This window comes from Canis lupus, chromosome 24 (assembly GCF_048164855.1).
Source record: "Canis lupus baileyi chromosome 24, mCanLup2.hap1, whole genome shotgun sequence".
In the NCBI taxonomy this organism is placed as follows: Eukaryota; Metazoa; Chordata; class Mammalia; order Carnivora; family Canidae; genus Canis; species Canis lupus.
Window position 1 is genome coordinate 28,289,916 of NC_132861.1, and position 8,530 is coordinate 28,298,445.

Consider the following 8,530-nt stretch of genomic DNA (forward strand, 5'->3'; position numbering starts at 1 on the left):
TCTAATTTTCTGTTTTACAGGTTCTTAGAAGGCTCCGTTTCTTCAACATTTTCTTGTACGACATATTTTTTTTTAAGATTTTATTTTTTATTTGAGAGAGCACACAAGAGAGTGGGGGGTCAGAGGGAGAACAAACTCCCCAACTGGGAAGGGAGCCTGATGCCGGACTTCATCCTGGGACTCAATTCCAGGACTCCCGGGGATCAAGACCTGAGCTGAAGGCAGACGCTCAACCAACTGAGCCACCCAGGGGCCCATCATACAATATGATTCTCATTATTGGTCTTTCTCTGGTGTATTTGAACTCTAAAATCTTAATTATAGGCTTTTTAGCCTCTCAGGAGGCCTTAGAGATTATAAAGGGCACCATACCCACTTCACAGTAGAAGGAGCAAAGCTCCTTCCAGAGAAGAGAAGACATTTGTTCAAGGACTAGGGACCAGAATGGTGACCCAGGCACTGGATCACTTCCCTTTCTAATACACCACATCGTATCATGAGCAGTGATCTTTGTTGTTTTCCTCAAACCTTGTGATGGTGTCAGAGATCCTGAGCTTACTTTGAGTGCGGTTGCTGGTAGGGATGTTGCTGAGTGGGGCAGCTGGTCTGGATTGGGGAGCGGTTTGGAGAGGGAGAGACATGGCTTAAATCTTTGTTTCTGAGGCACATGAAGAAGGGCTAATCTACAAGGAATTGAAAGGTGAGTGGTTTCTGGCTACCTGCCATCTATTTCCTGTCTTTCTCAGGGAAACAATCTGGTATTAATATCATCAGCCCCTTTCCTCTTCCAGCCAAGGGACAGGCACTTCCACTGGATTTGAATCCTGGTGGGAGTGAGGGAGGGGCTGAAAACAGAAGGACTAGTCCCCACCAGCGCAAGACCCCTCTGAGAAGATCAGTCCTGGCTGGCAGCCACTGCCGTAGGCTTCCTGTCCTTGGGAAGCCTTGGGACCTACCTCTTTCCAGGCTAGATTTCCAGGTTTGCCAAGTCTGTGTCTTCCTCCAATCCTTTGGATTAAGTCATCAAAGTAGGTTTCTGTTACCCTAACGTAGATTCTGATAATATTCAGACTTTCCCTCCATTTTCAGGGTTGAGGTTTTGGCTTTCACATCACAAACCCAAATAATACAAAATAATAAAAATATCCTCCAGGCTATACAGTCTGTATTGATATAAATAATGAATAGATAAATGAGGTAGAAGGGGCAACTCTTTTTTTTTTAAAGATTTTATTTATTTATTCATGAGAGACCAGATTGAGAGAGAGGCATAGACACAGGCAGAGGGAGAAGCAGGCTCCATGCAGGGAGTTAGACGTGGGATTTGATCCCAGGTCTCTAGATCACACCCTGGGCTGATGGAGGCGCTAAACTGCTGAGCCACCCAGGCTGCCCAGAAGGAGCAACTCTTACAGAAGAATTCCAACTAGTAAATGTGGAAGAAATGAGGGACATGGACATTCGCCATAAGAAGACCACAGCAACAATTGCTGCAGGCAATTCTCCCTTCGTCTGCATTTTTAAATTTTTTTAATTTTTTTTTTTTTTTTTTAAGATTTGAGAGGGGTGGGGCAGAGGGAGAGGGAGAAGCGGATTTCCCTATGAGCAGGATGCCTGATGTGCCACTTATTTCCAAGGCAGATAATTGAGCCACCCAGGTACCTCCTCTGCATTTTGTTCTATTCAATCCTTCTATGTATTAGATGATACCAGCTCCCATTGGGTAAGGCAATCTAGTAAGTCCACCGATTCAAATGCTAATCTCATCTGGAAACATCCTCAAAGACACTCAGAGATATTATTTAAGAATAGTACTCCATAGCCCGGCCAAGTTGACAAAGAACATTAACCATCATTGTTTCCATAGTTTTGCCTTTTCCAGAATATCATATAGTTGAAATCATACAGTATGTAGCCTTTTCCCATTGCTCTCTTTTATATAGTAATATGCATTTAAAGTTTCCCCGTTGTCTTTTCATAATTCTAAATAACATTCCTTTGCTTTTTAGCACTGAAAAATATTTCATTATCTGGATATACCATAATTTATTTAAATATTCATCTACTGAAGGACATCTTGTTTGCTTCCAAGCTTTTTCAATTATGAGTAAAACAATAGTAAATATTCATTTGCAGGTTTTATGTGAACATAAGTTTTTAACTCCTTTGGCTAAATGCCAAGGAGAATTGCTGATTTGTTTGGTAAGAGTATGTTTAGTTTTGTAAGAAATTCCCAAACTGTCTTCCAAAGTGGCTGGACCATTTTGCATTCCTATCAGTTATCAATAAGGTCCAATGAAAGTTACTACACATCTTCACCAGCATTTGGTGACGTGTTTTAGATATTCACTGTATAGTAGATGTGTAGTGGTATCTCCTTGTAGTTTTAATTTGCAAATTCCTATTGACATATGATTCTAAGCGTCTTTTCATATTTGCTTGGCATCTACTTTGGTGTGATATATGTACAGATCATTTGTTCATTATTAACCAGCTTGTCCATTTTCTTTTTTTTTTTTTAAGGTTTTATTTATTCATGAGAGACAGGGAGAGAGGCAGAGACACAGGCAGAGAGAGAAGCAGGCTCCCTGCGGGGAGCCCGACTTGATCCCAGGTCTCCAGGATCACACCCCGGGCTGAAGGTGGCGCTCAACCGCTGAGCCACTCAGGCGTCCCCAGGTTGTTCATTTTCTTATTTTTGAGTTTTAAAAGTTTTTAAAAGTACTTTATGAATAACAGTTCATTATCAGATATTGTCTTTTGCAAATAATTCCTCCCTCTCTATGGTTTGTCTTCTCTTGAATGAGAATCCAATACATTCTATTCTTTTGCAGAATAGAAATTTTTGTTTTAACGAAGTCCAGTTTACTGATTTGTTTCTTTCATGGATCATGTGTTTGGTATTGTAACTAAAAAGTAATCACCATATTTAGGGTCATCTAGGTTTTCTCCTATATTATATTCTAGGATTTTTATCATTTTGCAGCTTACATTTAGGTCTATAAATCGTTTTCAGTTAATTTTTATGAAAGGTGTATGTGTGTGTATATATGTTTATTATATAAATATAAATATCCAGTTGTTTCAGCACTATTTATTGGAAAGACTCTTTATTGTGTTGCCTTTGTTCCTTTATCGAAGATCAGTTGCCTATATTTGCATAAGTCTATTTCTGGAGTCTCTATTCTGTTCCACTGATTTGTCTAGTTTTTCACCAGTTCTATACTGTCTTGATTACTATAGCTTTATAGTAAGTCTTGAAGTTGGGTACATCAGCCTTCTGATTTGGGTGTTCTCCTTCAATACTATGTTGGCTATTCTGCTTCTTTGGCCTCTCCATATAAGCTTTAGAATCATTTTGTCGATAACCACAAAATAACTTGATGGGATTTTCCTTGGGATTACATTGAATCTATAGATCATTTGGGGAAGAACTGATATCCTGACAATATTAATCTTTTTATCATTAACATGGGATCAAGCTAGTTCTTTGATTTTTTGAAAAAGATTTTATTTACTTGTTCATGAGAGACAGAGAGAGAGAGAGAGAGGCTGAAAGACAGGTTCTGCAGAAAGAACTCGATCCCAGGTTCCCAGGATTACACCCTGGGCCAAAGGCAGCGCTAAACCGCTGAGCCACCCAGGCTGCCCAGTTCTTTGATTTCTTTAGTCAGATCTTATAGTTTTTCTCATAGAGATTTTGTACATATTTTGTTAGATTTCTACTATTTTGTTTTTGGAAGTGCTAATGTAAATGGTATTATATTTTACATTTCATATTCCAAGGACACCTGGGTGGCTCAGTGGTTGAGCGTCTGCCTTTGGCTCAGGTCGTGATCCCAGAGTTCTGGGATTAAGCCCCATATCGGACTTCCTGCATGGAGCCTGCTTTTCCCTCTGCCTGTGTCTCTGCCTGTCTCTCTGTGTCTCTCATGAATAAATAAATAAAATCTTTAAAAAAATAAATTTCAGAAAAATAAAAATAAAAAATAAATTTCATATTCTACTTGTTCATTGCTGGTATATAGGAAAATGATTGACTTTTTTTTTTAAGATTTTTATTTATTCATGAGAGACACACAGAGAGAGGCAGAGACATAGGCAGAGGGAGAAGCAGGCTCCCTATAGAGAGGCTGATGCAGGACTCAATCCTGGGACCGCAAGATCACACCCGAGCCAAAGGCAGATGCTCAACTACTGAGCCACCCAGGTGTCCTGATTTTTATATATTAACCTTGTATCCTGCAACCTGGCTATAATCACTTGTAGGCCCCCCCCACCTTTTTTTTTGGTTAAGTCTTCCTGATTTTCTAATAGATTATTATTATCTCAGCTGCAAAGATAGTTTTATTTTTTTATTTTTTTTTAAAAGATTTTATTTATTTATTCATGAGAGACATAGAGAGAAAGAGGGAAGCAGAGACATAGGTAGAGGGAGAAGCAGGCTCCATGCAGGGAGCCTGATATGGGACTCGATCCCGGGACTCCAGGATCACACCCCAGGCTAAAAGCAGATGCTTAACCACTGAGCCACACAGGTGTCCCTGCAAAGATAGTTTTATATCTTCCTTTTCAATATGTATATCTTTAATTTCATTTTCTGTCTTATTGCATCAGGTAGGATTTCCAGGTAAATGTTGAAAAGTAGTGATAAGGGGATATTCATGTTTGTTCCTGATCTTAGTGGGGAAAGTTTCCAGTTTTTTGTTTTGTTTTGTTTTTACCAATAAGCATGATATTAACTATAGGCTTTTTGTAGATGTTCTTTATTTAGTAAATGAAATTCTCTATTCTTAGTTTGCTTTGAGTTTTAATAATGAATTGGAGTTACTTTTGGTCAAGTGCTTTTTCTAAATCCATTAGTAGAATCACGTGATTTTTGTTTTTCCCTGTGATGTGATGGGTTCCATCAATTAATTTTAATTTTATTATTATTTTTAAGATTTTATTTATTTATTCATGAGACACACACACACACACACACACACACACACAGAAGCAGAGACACAGGCAGAGGGAGAAGCAGGCTCCATGCAGGGAGCCTGATGTGGGACTCGATCCCTAGACACCAGGCTCACTCCCTGGGCTGAAGGCAGGACTAAACTGCTGAGCCACCAAGGGATCTCCCCATCAATTAATTTTTAAATGTTGAACCTATCTTGCACAGCCAGGAGATCATGGTGTTTTTCAGATTTATTCTTCCCTTTACTTTTATTGTAATTTGTAATTTATTTACATTTAAAATAATTACTGATAAGGAATAATTTACTTCTACCATTTTGCTATTTCCTTTCTGTATGTCTTACATTTTTTTTTTGTCCCTTATTTCCTCCATTACTGTTATCTTTTGTGTTGTTTTATTTGTAGTGGCTTTAGATCTCCTTCTCATTTCCTCCAAAAGATATTATTTTTATGGTAACTATAAGCATCATATATAGCAACCTAAACAATCTAACAAATAACAATCTAATTTGAATTGATATCAACTTAACTTTATTTTTTTAAAGGGAGAGAAGCCTTTTAATTTAATTTTTTTTTTTAAAGAGAGAGAGTGCCTGAGTGGGGCCAAGGGGTGGAAGGGGGTAGGAGAGACTCTTAAGCAGACTCCATGCTCAGCATAGAGCCTGATGCAGGGCTCAATCTCATGACCCTGAGATCATGACCTGAGCTGAAATCAAGAGTTGGATGCTTAACCATCTGAACCACCCAGGTGCCCCTATCAACTTAACTACACAAATCTGCTCTTATATAACTCTGTCTCCCACTCTGCTATTGATATCACAAATTACATCATTATTCATTGTGTGCCAAACAGCATAGATTTATAATTATTTTTTATGTCTTTGTTTTTTAAATCCTGTAGAAAATTAAAGTGGAGATACAAACCAAAATGCAATAATATTGGTTTTTATATTTGTCCATATTTTACACTTGCTGGAGATATTTATTTCTTTATATGGGTTTCTGTTATCGACTGGGGTTCTTTCATTTCACCTTGACTGACTTCTGTTAGTAGTTCTCGTAGACCGAGTCTAGTGGTAACAAGCTCCCTGAACTTTTGTTAATCTGGAAATATCTTAATTTCTCCATTATTTTTGGAGGACATTTTTCTGGATATAGCATTTTCACCTGAGATTTTTTTCTTTTAATATTTTAAATGTATCATCTTTCTCCTGGCCTCCATGGATTCTGATGAAAGATCAACTGATAGTATTATTGAAGATCCCTTATATGTTTTGATTCTTTCACTGCTTTCAAGATTTCCTCTGTTACTTAGTCTGATTATGTTTCACTGTAGGTCTCTTTGAATTTACACTACTTGGAAGTCATTGAGTTTCTTGGATTTGTAAATTCAGGTCTTTTTTCAAATTTGAATATTTTCATCTCCTAATTCTTCAAATAAGCCTTCTGCTCTTGTATCTCTCTTCTCTTTCTCTGACTCCCGTATGTTGCTCCACTTGATGGTGTCCCATTGGTCTCTTAGGCTATCCCAGGTCTTCATCCTGTTTCTTCCTATTCCTCAGTCTTGATCATTTCAATTTACTGATCTTCAAGGTTGCTGATTCTTTCTTCTGCCTGATTAAATAATTCACTGAACACTTCTAGTGAATTTTTCATTTTACTTATACTTTTCAGCTCAATAATTTGGTTCCTTTTAAGAATTTCTGTCTTTTCATTGATATTTGTATTATGTTTGTATATTTTCCCAATTTCCTTTAGTTCTTTGTCCATGCTTTCCTTTAGCTTTTTCAGACTACTTAAGGCAGTTACTTTAAAGTCTTTTTCTAGTTACTCCAATGTCTAGAATTTCTCAGGGAGACTTTCTATTTATTTTGTTAAATGTTGTAAAATTTGTTATTTTGAATAGGTCATACTTTCCTGGTTTTGGGGGTTTTGTTTTTGTTTTGCATGCTTGTGATTTTTTTCTGTTGTTGAAAATTAGATATTTGAATATTATGTGTTAACACTGGAAATTAGATTCTTACCCTTCTCCAGGGTTTGCTGGGGACTCTTTGTTCTATTTGTTTTTTAAAGATTTTATTTATTTATTCATGAGAGATACATAGAGAGAGGCAGAGACACAGGCAGAGAGAAGCAGACTCCCTGTGGAGCCCAATGCAGGACTCGATCCCAGGACCCCGGGATCACGACCTGAGCCGAAGGCAGACGCTCAACCACTGAGCCACCCAGGTGCCCCTCTTTGTTCTATTTTAAGGTTGAAATAGTCTATTTGTTTAGTTACTTTTTCAAACTTGTTTTGCAAAGACTATTCCTTGTCATGTGTAGCCACTGAGATCTCGTTCTTTATCTCCTATTAACTTAATGTTTTGGCAGAGATTTCTTGGAATGCCAGGAGCTTAGAAAAAATAACTGAAAAGGAGGCACCTGGTGGCTCAGTCGGTTAAGCATCTGCCTTTGGCTCAGGTCATGATCCTAGGGTCCTGGGATGGAGTCCTGCATCAGGCTCCCTGCTCAGCAGGGAGTTTGCTTCTCCCTCTCCCTCTGCTGCTCCCCCTGCTTGCACCTTCTCTCTCTCTCAAATAAATAAATAAAATCTTAAAAAAATAAACCTGAAACAAGCAAGCAAAAAATACCTCTTCCCATCTTTGCAGATCAGTTCTGTGTTGTGGCCATTCTTCAACACTAGTCTTGCACTGAGCCTAGGGGTCACTTGTGAGTGAAAACTTAGGGTCTTCTTAACACTTTTCTGAACACGTGTCTTATTTCAGGCATGTATGTGGGCTTCTGATTGCCCCATACATATGAGTTCCTTTGAATGTCTTGATTTCCCAAAGAATCTTCCCAAGCTTTTCCTCCCAGGCCTTAAATGTCTTGACTGTGATACATCTTGACTATATTTTGCCCCAGGTGTTTGCAGGTTATTAGTTCTTCTTACAGTATTTTGAGTCAAAGCCCCACTGCCCTCGAGTCTGAGTTCTGAGTTAGGTCAACGAGAGATGAACACGTCCTGTGAGTCATTGAGGTATCCTCTAGACAGGTTACAACAGATGTAAGCAATATATTTGACCAAAGTCTGCTCTGTTCTCTTCAGAACGAGACACCAGAGGCCCACAGTGGTAACACAGGCTGGCATCGTTTCAAGACTGCCTCTGTGCTGGAGAGGGATGGGACAATGGCAGATTAAAAAAAAAAAAAAAATTCTGTGAATTTTTCCTACAGTTTTCAAGTCACCTTTTAATTCATTCAGCATTTGCTTTGTTACTGCAAACCTTTGATTCTTCTCCAGAGTTGTGACAAACTTGGATCTGAAATTTGTTTTTCGACATTTCTGTGTCGAGGTTCGATGTGCCTACTCCATCAATTTCTTAATATCACTGAAGATGCATTTTAAAGGTCTTATGTTATTCTGAACATTGCACTAGTAAAAAAATATTTGTGAATTGTAAAGTAGGTATATTAAGCCCACGTTATTTCATTATGAATTTTAAAAATACTGATAAAAAATGTAATGTAGTCCCATTTGTCTATTTCTGCTTTTGTTGCCTGTGCTTTTGGTGTCATATCCAAG